This window comes from Pristiophorus japonicus, unplaced genomic scaffold (assembly GCF_044704955.1).
Source record: "Pristiophorus japonicus isolate sPriJap1 unplaced genomic scaffold, sPriJap1.hap1 HAP1_SCAFFOLD_60, whole genome shotgun sequence".
NCBI lineage: Eukaryota > Metazoa > Chordata > Chondrichthyes > Pristiophoridae > Pristiophorus > Pristiophorus japonicus.
In genome coordinates this window covers 4,157,664-4,172,778 of record NW_027254509.1, presented here as the reverse complement: position 1 = coordinate 4,172,778, position 15,115 = coordinate 4,157,664, and positions in this window count along the sequence as shown.

Genomic DNA, 15,115 nt, shown 5'->3' with positions numbered 1-15,115 from the left:
GACTCATGGCCCCAATCTGACACATCACACCAAACTGACGCATCACCCCAAAATGAACCATCACCCCCAATTGAATCTTCACCCCAAAGTAATCAGCACCCCAAAGTAACCCATCACTCTAAACTGACCCACCACGCCAAACTGACTCATCACCCCAAACTGATCCATCACCCCAAACAGACGCATCATCCACAAACTGACTCATTACCCCAAATTGACGAATTAACCCAAACTGACTCATCACCCCAAACTGACGCATCACCCCAAACTGAATAATCACCCCAAACTGACTCATCGCCCCAAACTGACGCATCACCCCAAACTGAATAATCACCCCAAACTGACTCATCGCCCCAAACTGACGCATCACCTCAAACTGAACCATCACCCCAAACTGATTCTTCACCCTAAACTGACCCATCACCACAAATTGTCCCATTACCCAAAACTGACTCATCACCATAAACTGACCCATCACCCCAAAGTGTCTCTTCACTAAAAACTGACTCATCACTCCAAACTGACTCATTACCGCAAACTGACCCATCACCCCAAACTGACACACCACCCCAAACAGACTCATGACCACAAATTGACACATTTCACCAAACCGACTCATCACCCACAAACTGACCCATCACCCAAAACTGGCCCATCACCCCAAACTGACTCAGCATCCCAAACTGACACATCTCCCCACTGACTCATCACCCCAAACCGAGCCATCACCCCAAACTGATTCATTTCCCCAAACTGAGCCATCACCCCAAATTGACCCATCACTCAAAATTGACTCATCACCACAAACTGACCCATGAACCCAAACTGACCCATCACAAAAAACTGACCCATCACCCAAAATTGACTCATCACCACACACTGACCCATCACCCCAAAGTGACTCTTCACCAAAAGCTGACTCATCACTCCAAACTGACTCATCACCCCAAACTGACCCATCACCCCAAACTGACTCATCAACCCAAACAGACTCATCACCCCAAAGTGACTCTTCACCAAAAGCTGACTCATCACTCCAAACTGACTCATCACCCCAAACTGACACATCACCCCAAACTGATTCATCACCCTAAACTGACCCATCACCCCAAATAGTCCCATTACCCAAAACTGACTCATCACCATAAACTGACCCATCACCCCAAACTGAATAATCACCCCAAACTGACTCATCAACCCAAACTGACATTTCACCCCATAATGACCCATCACCCCAAACTAACTCATCACCAAAAACATACTCATCACTCCAAACTGACTCATCACCCCAAATTGACCCATCTCGCAAAACTGAGCAATCAACCCAAACTGACTCATCATCTCAAACTGAAAAATCTCCCCACTGACTCATCGCCCCAAACTGACCCATCAATCAAAACTGTTTCATCACCCTAAACTGACCCATCACCCCAAACTGACGCACCACCCCAAACAGACTCATGACCACAAATTGACACATTTCACCAAACCGACTCATCACCCACAAACTGACCCATCACACAAAACTGGCCCATCACCCTAAACTGACCCATCACCCCAAACTGACCCATCACCCAAAGCTGACCCATCACCACAACCTGAACCATCACCCCAAACTGACTCATCACACAAACTGACTCATCGCCCACACTGAGCCATCACCCCAAACTGACTCAGCATCCCAAACTGACACATCTCCCCACTGACTCATCACCCCAAACCGACCCATTACCCCAAACTGATTCATTTCCCCAAACTGAACCATCACCCCAAATTGTCCCATTACCCAAAATTGACTCATAACCACAAACTGACCCATGAAACCAAACTGACCCATCACAAAAAACTGACCCATCACCCAAAATTGACTCATCACCACAAACTGACCCATCACCCCAAAGTGACTCTTCACCAAAAGCTGACGCATCACTCCAAACTGACTAATCACCCCAAACTGACCCATCACCCCAAACTGACTCATCAACCCAAACAGACTCATCACCCCAAACTGACGCGCCACCACAAACTGACCCATCACCCCAAATTTAATCATCACCACAAACTGACCCATTAACCCAAACTGACCCATCACAAAAAACTAACCCATCACTCCAAACTGACTCATTACCCCAAACTGGCCCATCAGCCCAAATTGACCCATCACCCCAAACTGACTCATCACCCCATAGTGACCCATCACCCCAAACTGATCCATCACCAAAAACAGACTCATCACTCCAAACGGACTATTCATCCCATATTGACCCATCACCCAAAACTGACCCATCACCGCAAACTGACTCATCTCACCAAACTGACTCATCACCCCAAACTGACGCATCACACAAAACTGATGCATCACACCAAACTGAACCATCACCCCAAGTTGAATCTTCACCCCAAAGTAATCAGCACCCAAAAGTAACCAATCACCCTAAACAGACCCATCACCCCAAACTGACTCATCACCCCAAACTGATCCACCACCCCAAACTAACGCATCACCCACAAACTGATTCATCACCCGAAATTGACCAATTAACCCAAACTGACTTATCACCCCAAATTGACCTATCACCCCAAAATGAATAATCACCCCAAACTGACTCATCGCCCAAAAGTGATGCATCACCCCAAACTTAATAATCACCCCAAACTGACTCATCACCCCAAACTAACTCTTCACCCCATACTGATGCATCACCCCAAACTGACTCATCACCAAAAACATACTCATCACTCCAAACTGACTCATCACCCCAAACTGTCTCATCACCCCAAATTGACCCATCACCCCAAACTGACTCATCATCCCCGACTGACCCATCACCCCAAACTGACCCATCACCAAAAACTGACTCATCACTCCAAACTGACTCATCACCACAAACTGACCCATCACCCCAAACTGACTCATCAACCCAAACAGACTCATCAACCCAAACTGACGCGCCACCACAAACTGACCCATCACCCCAAAATTAATCATCACCACAAACTGACCCATGAACTCAAACTGACCCATGAACTCAAACTGACCCATCACAAAAAACTAACCCATCACTCCAAACTGACTCATTACCCCATGCTGACCCATCAGCCCAAATTGATCCATCACCCAAAACTGACTCATCACACCATAGTGACGCATCACCCCAAACTGACCCATCACCAAAAACTGACTCATCACTCCAAACGGACTATTCATCCCATATTTACCCATCACCCAAAACTGACCCATCACCGCAAACTGACTCATCTCAGCAAACTGACTCATCACCCCAAACTGACGCATCACACAAAACTGATGCATCACACCAAACTGAACCATCACCCCAAATTGAATATTCACCCCAAAGTAATCAGCACCCCAAAGTAACCCATCACCCTAAACTGACCCAACACCCCAAACTGACGCATCACACAAAACTGATGCATCACACCAAACTGAACCATCACCCCAAATTGAATCTTCACCCCAAAGTAATCAGCACCCCAAAGTAACCCATCACCCTAAACTGACCCATCACCCCAAACTGACTCATCACCCCAAACTGATCCATCACCCCAAACTGACGCATCACCCACAAACTGATTCATCACCCGAAATTGAGCAATTAACCCAAACTGACTTATCACCCCAAATTGACCTATCACCCCAAAAGGAATAATCACCCCAAACTGACTCATCGCCCTAAAGTGACGCATCACCCCAAACTGAATAATCACCCCAAACTGACTCATCACCCCAAATTAACTCTTCAACCCCATACTGATCCATCACCCCAAACTGATTCATCACCAAAAACATACTCATCACTCCAAATTGACTCATCTCCCCAAACTGTCTCATCACCCCAAATTGACCCATCACCCCAAACTGACCCATCACCAAAAACTGACTCATCACTCCAAACTGACTCTTCACACCAAACTGACCCATTACCCCAAACTGACCCATCAATCAAACTGACTCATCACCTCAAACTGACTCATGGCCCCAAACTGACGCATCACACCAAACTGACGCATCACCCCAAACTGAACCATCAACCGAAATTGAATCTTCACCCCAAAGTAATCAGCACCCCAAAGTAACCCATCACCCTAAACTGACCCAGCACCCAAAACTGACTCATCACCCCAAACTGATCCATCACCCCAAACTGACGCATCACCCACAAACTTACTCATCACCCGAAATTGACCAATTAACCCAAACTGACTTATCACCCCAAATTGACCTATCACCCCAAATTGAATAATCACCCCAAACTGACTCATCGCCCGAAACTGACGCATCACCCCAAACTGAATAATCACCCCAAACTGACTCATCATCCCAAACTGACATTTCACCCCGTAATGACCCATCACCCCAAACTGACTCATCACCAAAAACATACTCATCACTCCAAACTGACTCATCACCCCAAATTGACCCATCTCCCCAAACTGACCAATCAACATAAACTGACTCATCATCCCAAACTGGCAAGTCTCCCCACTGACTCATCGCCCCAAACTGATCCATCATGCAAAACTGATTTATCACCGTAAACTGAACCCATCACCCCAAATTGTCCCATTACCTCAAATTGACACATCACCTCATACTGACCCATTACCACAAAATGACTCATCACCAAAAACGGACTCATCACTCCAAACTGAATCACCACCCCAAACTGACCCATCAGTCCAAACTGATTCATCACGCCAAACTGACCCATCACCCCAAATTGTCCCATCACCCAAAATTGACTCATCACCACAAACTGACCCATGAACTCAAACTGACCCATCACAAAAAACTAACCCATCACTCCAAACTGACTCATTACCCCAAACTGACCCATCAGCCCAAATTGACCCATCACCCCAAACTGACTCATCACACCATAGTGACCCATCACCCCAAACTGACCCATCGTCAAAAAAAGACTCATCACTCCAAACGGACTATTCATACCATATTGACCCATCACCCAAAACTGACCCATCACCGCAAACTGACTCATCTCACCAAACTGACTCATCAACCCAAAGTGACGCATCACCCCAAACTGAATAATCACCCCAAACTGACTCATCACCCCAAACTAACTCTTCACCCCATACTGATCCATCACCCCAAACTGACTCAACACCAAAAACATACTCATCACTCCAAACTGACTCATCACCCCAAACTGTCTCATCACCCCAAATTGACCCATCACCCCAAACTGACACATCATCCCCGACTGACTCATCACTCCAAAATGACCCATCACCAAAAACTGACTCATCACTCCAAACTGACTCTTCACACCAAACTGACCCATTACCCCAAACTGACCCATCACCGAAAACTGACTCATCACCCCAAACTGACTCATCACCCCAAACTAACCCATCACTCCAAACTGACTCATTACCCCAAACTGACCCATCAGCCCAAATTGATCCATCACCCAAAACTGACTCATCACACCATAGTGACCCATCACCCAAAACTGACCCATCACCAAAAACTGACTCATCACTCCAAACGGACTATTCATCCCATATTTACCCATTCACCCAAAACTGACCCATCACCACAAACTGACTCATCTCACCAAACTGACTCATCACCACAAACTGACGCATCACACAAAACTGATGCATCACACCAAACTGAACCATCACCCCAAATTGAATCTGCACCCCAAAGTAATCAGCACCCCAAAGTAACCCATCACCCTAAACTGACCCATCACGCCAAACTGACGCATCACACAAAACTGATCCGTCACCCCAAACTGACGCATCACCCACAAACTGATTCATCATCCGAAATTGAGCAATTAACCCAAACTGACTTATCACCCCAAATTGACCGATCACCCCAAAATGAATAAACACCCCAAACTGACTCATCGCCCCAAAGTGACGCATCACCCCAAACTGAATAATCACCCCAAACTGACTCATTACCGCAAACTAACTCTTCACCCCATACTGATCCATCACCCCAAACTGACTCATCACCAAAAACATACTCATCACTCCAAACTGACTCATCACCCCAAACTGTCTCATCACCCCTAACTGACCCATCACCCCAAACTGACTCATCATCCCCGACTGACCCATCACCCCAAACTGACCCATCACCAAAAACTGACTCATCACTCCAAACTGACTCTTCACACCAAACTGACCCATTACCCCAAACTGACCCATCACCGCAAACTGACTCATCACCCCAAACTGACTCATGGCCCCAAACTGACTCATCGTCCGAAACTGACGCATCACCCAAAACTGAATAATCACCCCAAACGGACTCATCACCCCAAACTGACATTTCACCCCATAATGACCCATCACCCCAAACTGACTCATCACCAAAAACATACTCATCACTCCAAACTGACTCATCACCCCAAATTGACCCATCTCCCCAAACTGACCAATCAACACAAACTGACTCATCATCCCAAACTGGCAAATCTCCCCACTGACTCATCGCCACAAACTGATCCATCATGCAAAACTGATTCATCACCATAAACTGAACCCATCACCCCAAATTGTCCCATCACCACAAATTGACTCATCACCCCATACTGACCCATTGCCACAAAATGACCCATCACCAAAAACGGACTCATCACTCCAAACTGAATCACCACCCCAAACTGACCCATCAATCCAAACTGATTCATCACCCCAAACTTACGCACCACCCCAAACAGACTCATGACGAAAAATTGACACATTTCACCAAACCGAATCAGCACCGACAAACTGACCCATCACCCAAAACTGGCCCATCACCCTAAACTAATCTATCACCCCAAACTGACCCATCACCCAAAGCTGACCCATCACCACAACCTGAACCATCACCCCAAACTGACTCATCACCACAAACTGACTCATCGCCCAAACTGATCCATCACCCCAAGCTGACTCATCACCCCAAACTGACAAATCTCCCCACTGACTCATCACCCCAAACTGACCCATTACCCCAAACTGATTCATCACCCCAAACTGACCCATCACCCCAAATTGTCCTATCACCCAAAATTGACTCATCACCACAAACTGACCCATGAACTCAAACTGACCCATCACAAAAAACTAACCCATCACTCCAAACTGACTCATTACCCCAAACTGACCCATCAGCCCAAATTGACCCATCACCCCAAACTGACTCATCACACCATAGTGACCCATCACCCCAAACTGACCCATTACCAAAAACAGACTCATCAGTCCAAACGGACTATTCATCCCATATTGACCCATCACCCAAAACTGACCCATCACCGCAAACTGACTCATCTCACCAAACTGACTCATCAACCCAAAGTGACGCATCACCCCAAACTGAATAATCACCCCAAACTGACTCATCACCCCAAACTAACTCTTCACCCCATACTGATCCATCACCCCAAACTGACTCATCACCAAAAACATACTCATCACTCCAAACTGACTCATCACCCCAAACTGTCTCATCACCCCAAATTGACCCATCACCCCAAACTGACACATCATCCCCGACTGACTCATCACCCCAAAATGACCCATCACCCAAAACTGACCCATCACCGCAAACTGACTCATCTCAGCAAACTGACTCATCACCCCAAACTGACGCATCACACAAAACTGATGCATCACACCAAACTGAACCATCACCCCAAATTGAATCTTCACCCCAAAGTAATCAGCACCCCAAAGTAACCCATCACCCTAAACTGACCCAACACCCCAAACTGACGCATCACACAAAACTGATGCATCACACCAAACTGAACCATCACCCCAAATTGAATCTTCACCCCAAAGTAATCAGCACCCCAAAGTAACCCATCACCCTAAACTGACCCATCACCCCAAACTGACTCATCACCCCAAACTGATCCATCACCCCAAACTGACGCATCACCCACAAACTGATTCATCACCCGAAATTGAGCAATTAACCCAAACTGACTTATCACCCCAAATTGACCTATCACCCCAAAAGGAATAATCACCCCAAACTGACTCATCGCCCTAAAGTGACGCATCACCCCAAACTGAATAATCACCCCAAACTGACTCATCACCCCAAATTAACTCTTCAACCCCATACTGATCCATCACCTCAAACTGATTCATCACCAAAAACATACTCATCACTCCAAATTGACTCATCTCCCCAAACTGTCTCATCACCCCAAATTGACCCATCACCCCAAACTGACCCATCACCAAAAACTGACTCATCACTCCAAACTGACTCTTCACACCAAACTGACCCATTACCCCAAACTGACCCATCAATCAAACTGACTCATCACCTCAAACTGACTCATGGCCCCAAACTGACGCATCACACCAAACTGACGCATCACCCCAAACTGAACCATCAACCGAAATTGAATCTTCACCCCAAAGTAATCAGCACCCCAAAGTAACCCATCACCCTAAACTGACCCAGCACCCAAAACTGACTCATCACCCCAAACTGATCCATCACCCCAAACTGACGCATCACCCACAAACTTACTCATCACCCGAAATTGACCAATTAACCCAAACTGACTTATCACCCCAAATTGACCTATCACCCCAAATTGAATAATCACCCCAAACTGACTCATCGCCCGAAACTGACGCATCACCCCAAACTGAATAATCACCCCAAACTGACTCATCATCCCAAACTGACATTTCAACCCGTAATGACTCATCACCCCAAACTGACTCATCACCAAAAACATACTCATCACTCCAAACTGACTCATCACCCCAAATTGACCCATCTCCCCAAACTGGCCAATCAACCCAAACTGACTCATCATCCCAAACTGGCAAGTCTCCCCACTGACTCATCGCCCCAAACTGATCCATCATGCAAAACTGATTTATCACCGTAAACTGAACCCATCACCCCAAATTGTCCCATTACCTCAAATTGACACATCACCTCATACTGACCCATTACCACAAAATGACTCATCACCAAAAACGGACTCATCACTCCAAACTGATTCACCACCCCAAACTGACCCATCAGTCCAAACTGATTCATCACGCCAAACTGACCCATCACCCCAAATTGTCCCATCACCCAAAATTGACTCATCACCACAAACTGACCCATGAACTCAAACTGACCCATCACAAAAAACTAACCCATCACTCCAAACTGACTCATTACCCCAAACTGACCCATCAGCCCAAATTGACCCATCACCCCAAACTGACTCATCACACCATAGTGACCCATCACCCCAAACTGACCCATCGTCAAAAACAGACTCATCACTCCAAACGGACTATTCATACCATATTGACCCATCACCCAAAACTGACCCATCACCGCAAACTGACTCATCTCACCAAACTGACTCATCAACCCAAAGTGACGCATCACCCCAAACTGAATAATCACCCCAAACTGACTCATCACCCCAAACTAACTCTTCACCCCATACTGATCCATCACCCCAAACTGACTCAACACCAAAAACATACTCATCACTCCAAACTGACTCATCACCCCAAACTGTCTCATCACCCCAAATTGACCCATCACCCCAAACTGACACATCATCCCCGACTGACTCATCACTCCAAAATGACCCATCACCAAAAACTGACTCATCACTCCAAACTGACTCTACACACCAAACTGACCCATTACCCCAAACTGACCCATCACCGAAAACGGACTCATCACCCCAAACTGACTCATCACCCCAAACTAACCCATCACTCCAAACTGACTCATTACCCCAAACTGACCCATCAGCCCAAATTGATCCATCACCCAAAACTGACTCATCACACCATAGTGACCCATCACCCAAAACTGACCCATCACCAAAAACTGACTCATCACTCCAAACGGACTATTCATCCCATATTTACCCATCACCCAAAACTGACCCATCACCACAAACTGACTCATCTCACCAAACTGACTCATCACCACAAACTGACGCATCACACAAAACTGATGCATCACACCAAACTGAACCATCACCCCAAATTGAATCTGCACCCCAAAGTAATCAGCACCCCAAAGTAACCCATCACCCTAAACTGACCCATCACGCCAAACTGACGCATCACACAAAACTGATCCGGCACCCCAAACTGACGCATCACCCACAAACTGATTCATCATCCGAAATTGAGCAATTAACCCAAACTGACTTATCACCCCAAATTGACCGATCACCCCAAAATGAATAAACACCCCAAACTGACTCATCGCCCCAAAGTGACGCATCACCCCAAACTGAATAATCACCCCAAACTGACTCATTACCGCAAACTAACTCTTCACCCCATACTGATCCATCACCCCAAACTGACTCATCACCAAAAACATACTCATCACTCCAAACTGACTCATCACCCCAAACTGTCTCATCACCCCTAACTGACCCATCACCCCAAACTGACTCATCATCCCCGACTGACCCATCACCCCAAACTGACCCATCACCAAAAACTGACCCATCACCGCAAACTGACTCATCACCCCAAACTGACTCATGGCCCCAAACTGACTCATCGTCCGAAACTGACGCATCACCCCAAACTGAATAATCACCCCAAACGGACTCATCACCCCAAACTGACATTTCACCCCATAATGACCCATCACCCCAAACTGACTCATCACCAAAAACATACTCATCACTCCAAACTGACTCATCACCCCAAATTGACCCATCTCCCCAAACTGACCAATCAACACAAACTGACTCATCATCCCAAACTGGCAAATCTCCCCACTGACTCATCGCCACAAACTGATCCATCATGCAAAACTGATTCATCACCATAAACTGAACCCATCACCCCAAATTGTCCCATCACCACAAATTGACTCATCACCCCATACTGACCCATTGCCACAAAATGACCCATCACCAAAAACGGACTCATCACTCCAAACTGAATCACCACCCCAAACTGACCCATCAATCCAAACTGATTCATCACCCCAAACTTACGCACCACCCCAAACAGACTCATGACGAAAAATTGACACATTTCACCAAACCGAATCAGCACCGACAAACTGACCCATCACCCAAAACTGGCCCATCACCCTAAACTGATCTATCACCCCAAACTGACCCATCCCCCAAATCTGACCCATCACCACAACCTGAACCATCACCCCAAACTGACTCATCACCACAAACTGACTCATCGCCCAAACTGATCCATCACCCCAAGCTGACTCATCACCCCAAACTGACAAATCTCCCCACTGACTCATCACCCCAAACTGACCCATTACCCCAAACTGATTCATCACCCCAAACTGACCCATCACCCCAAATTGTCCTATCACCCAAAATTGACTCATCACCACAAACTGACCCATGAACTCAAACTGACCCATCACAAAAAACTAACCCATCACTCCAAACTGACTCATTACCCCAAACTGACCCATCAGCCCAAATTGACCCATCACCCCAAACTGACTCATCACACCATAGTGACCCATCACCCCAAACTGACCCATTACCAAAAACAGACTCATCAGTCCAAACGGACTATTCATCCCATATTGACCCATCACCCAAAACTGACCCATCACCGCAAACTGACTCATCTCACCAAACTGACTCATCAACCCAAAGTGACGCATCACCCCAAACTGAATAATCACCCCAAACTGACTCATCACCCCAAACTAACTCTTCACCCCATACTGATCCATCACCCCAAACTGACTCATCACCAAAAACATACTCATCACTCCAAACTGACTCATCACCCCAAACTGTCTCATCACCCCAAATTGACCCATCACCCAAAACTGACACATCATCCCCGACTGACTCATCACCCCAAAATGACCCATCACCAAAAACTGACTCATCACTCCAAACTGACTCTTCACACCAAACTGACCATTACCCCAAACTGACCCATCACCGTAAACTGACTCATCACCCCAAACTGACTCATCACCCCAAACTAACCCATCACTCCAAACTGACTCATTACCCCAAACTGACCCATCAGCTCAAATTGATCCATCACCCAAAACTGACTCATCACACCATAGTGACCCATCACCCAAAACTGACCCATCACCAAAAACTGACTCATCACTCCAAACGGACTATTCATCCCATATTTACCCATCACCCAAAACTGACCCATCACCGCAAACTGACTCATCTCACCAAACTGACTCATCACCCCAAACTGACGCATCACACAAAACTGATGCATCACACCAAACTTAACCATCACCCCAAATTGAATCTTCACCCCAAAGTAATCAGCACCCCAAAGTAACCCATCACCCTAAACTGACCCATCACGCCAAACTGACGCATCACACAAAACTGATCCATCACCCCAAACTGACGCATCACCCACAAACTGATTCATCATCCGAAATTGAGCAATTAACCCAAACTGACTTATCACCCCAAATTGACCGATCACCCCAAAATGAATAAACACCCCAAACTGACTCATCGCCCCAAAGTGACGCATCACCCCAAACTGAATAATCACCCCAAACTGACTCATTACCGCAAACTAACTCTTCACCCCATACTGATCCATCACCCCAAACTGACTCATCACCAAAAACATACTCATCACTCCAAACTGACTCATCACCCCAAACTGTCTCATCACCCCAAACTGACCCATCACCCCAAACTGACTCATCATCCCCGACTGACCCATCACCCCAAACTGACCCATCACCAAAAACTGACTCATCACTCCAAACTGACTCTTCACACCAAACTGACCCATTACCCCAAACTGACCCATCATCGCAAACTGACTCATCACCCCAAACTGACTCATGGCCCCAAACTGACTCATCGTCCGAAACTGACGCATCACCCCAAACTGAATAATCACCCCAAACGGACTCATCACCCCAAACTGACATTTCACCCCATAATGACCCATCACCCCAAACTGACTCATCACCAAAAACATACTCATCACTCCAAACTGACTCATCACCCCAAATTGACCCATCTCCCCAAACTGACCAATCAACACAAACTGACTCATCATCCCAAACTGGCAGATCTCCCCACTGACTCATCGCCACAAACGGATCCATCATGCAAAACTGATTCATCACCATAAACTGAACCCATCACCCCAAATTGTCCCATCACCACAAATTGACTCATCACCCCATACTGACCCATTGCCACAAAATGACCCATCACCAAAAACGGACTCATCACTCCAAACTGAATCACCACCCCAAACTGACCCTTCAATCCAAACTGATTCATCACCCCAAACTTACGCACCACCCCAAACAGACTCATGACGATAAATTGACACATTTCACCAAACCGAATCAGCACCGACAAACTGACCCATCACCAAAAACTGGCCCATCACCCTAAACTGATCTATCACCCCAAACTGACCCATCACCCAAATCTGACCCATCACCACAACCTGAACCATCACCCCAAACTGACTCATCACCACAAACTGACTCATCGCCCAAACTGATCCATCACCCCAAGCTGACTCACCACCCCAAACTGACAAATCTCCCCACTGACTCATCACCCCTAACTGACCCATTACCCCAAACTGATTCATCACCCCAAACTGAACCATCACCCCAAATTGTCCTATCACCCAAAATTGACTCATCACCACAAACTGACCCATGAACTCAAACTGACCCATCACAAAAAACTAACCCATCACTCCAAACTGACTCATTACCCCAAACTGACCCATCAGCCCAAATTGACCCATCACCCCAAACTGACTCATCACACCATAGTGACCCATCACCCCAAACTGACCCATTACCAAAAACAGACTCATCAGTCCAAACGGACTATTCATCCCATATTGACCCACCACCCAAAACTGACCCATCACCGCAAACTGACTCATCTCACCAAACTGACTCATTACCCCAAACTGACGCATCACACAAAACTTATGCATCACACCAAACTGAACCATCACCCCAAATTGAATCTTCACCCCAAAGTAATCAGCACCCCAAAGTAACCCATCACCCTAAACTGACCCAGCACCCCAAACTGACTCATCACCCCAAACTGATCCATCACCCCAAACTGACGCATCAACAACAAACTTACTCATCACCCGAAATTGACCAATTAACCCAAACTGACTTATCACCCCAAATTGACCGATCACCCCAAACTGAATAATCACCCCAAACTGACTCATCACCCCAAACTGACATTTCACCCCATAATGACCCATCACCCCAAACTGACTCATCACCAAAAATATACTCATCACTCCAAAATGACTCATCACCCCAAATTGACCCAGCTCCCCAAACTGACCAATCAACCCAAACTGACTCATCATCCCAAACTGGCAAATCTCCCCACTGACTCATCGCCACAAACTGATCCATCATGCAAAACTGATTCATCACCGTAAACTAAACCCATCACCCCAAATTGTCCCATCACCACAAATTGACTCATCACCCCATACTGACCAATTACCACAAAATGACTCATCACCAAAAACGGACTCATCACTCCAAACTGAATCACCACCCCAAACTGACCCATCAGTCCAAACTGATTCATCACCCCAAACTGACGCACCACCCCAAACAGACTCATGACGAAAAATTGACACATTTCACCAAACCGACTCATCACCGACAAACTGACCCATCACCCAAATCTGACCCATCACCCTAAACTGATCTATCACCCCAAACTGACTCATCACCACAAACTGACTCATCGCCCAAACTGATCCATCACCCCAAGCTGATTCCTCACCCCAAACTGACAAATCTCCCCACTGACTCATCATCCCAAACTGACCCATCACCCCAAACTGATTCATCAGCCCAAATTGACCCATCACCCCAAACTGACTCATCAAACCATAGTGACCCATCACCCCAAATTGTCCTATCACCCAAAATTGACTCATCACCACAAACTGACCCATGAACTCAAACTGACCCATCACAAAAAATTAACCCATCACTCCAAACTGACTCATTACCCCAAACTGACCCATCAGCCCAAATTGACCCATCACCCCAAACTGACTCATCAAACCATAGTGACCCATCACCCCAAAC